A 281-nucleotide genomic window follows, 5' to 3' on the forward strand; every position below is an offset into this window, starting at 1 on the left:
GTCGCAGTAACATAACCCCATTTGTACATGTCCTATCCCCTGACCAATCGGATATCCTAACCTTAACCACTCCAGGTCAAATGCCTAACTCAAACTAATCAAGCTGCTTCGTGGGCGGGTGTTGGCGTGGCCGTTGTCAGTGAGATTTGTAATTTCGCGGGATTCGTTATTTTGCAGCATACAAGTAATACAACAATTGTTAATAGCCGTCTAGAAACATGGGGAAATGCAAGTTGTGTCACAAATGGCTTTAAAACAACGAGTATTCTTGGTTATGGTCG

At 43.4% G+C, this 281-nt stretch overlaps 1 protein-coding gene and 1 long non-coding RNA gene across 7 annotated transcripts in view; both read left to right on the forward strand.

Moving 5' to 3' along the window:
• Positions 1-281, forward strand: part of LOC116695102 (uncharacterized) — a 31,016-nt gene that overhangs the window by 3,990 nt on the left and 26,745 nt on the right. The gene's annotated exons all lie outside the window — the stretch shown is intronic.
• ncln (nicalin) overlaps positions 1-281 on the forward strand; it is an 11,713-nt gene that overhangs the window by 2,003 nt on the left and 9,429 nt on the right. The gene's annotated exons all lie outside the window — the stretch shown is intronic.

This window comes from Etheostoma spectabile, chromosome 9 (assembly GCF_008692095.1).
Source record: "Etheostoma spectabile isolate EspeVRDwgs_2016 chromosome 9, UIUC_Espe_1.0, whole genome shotgun sequence".
In the NCBI taxonomy this organism is placed as follows: Eukaryota; Metazoa; Chordata; class Actinopteri; order Perciformes; family Percidae; genus Etheostoma; species Etheostoma spectabile.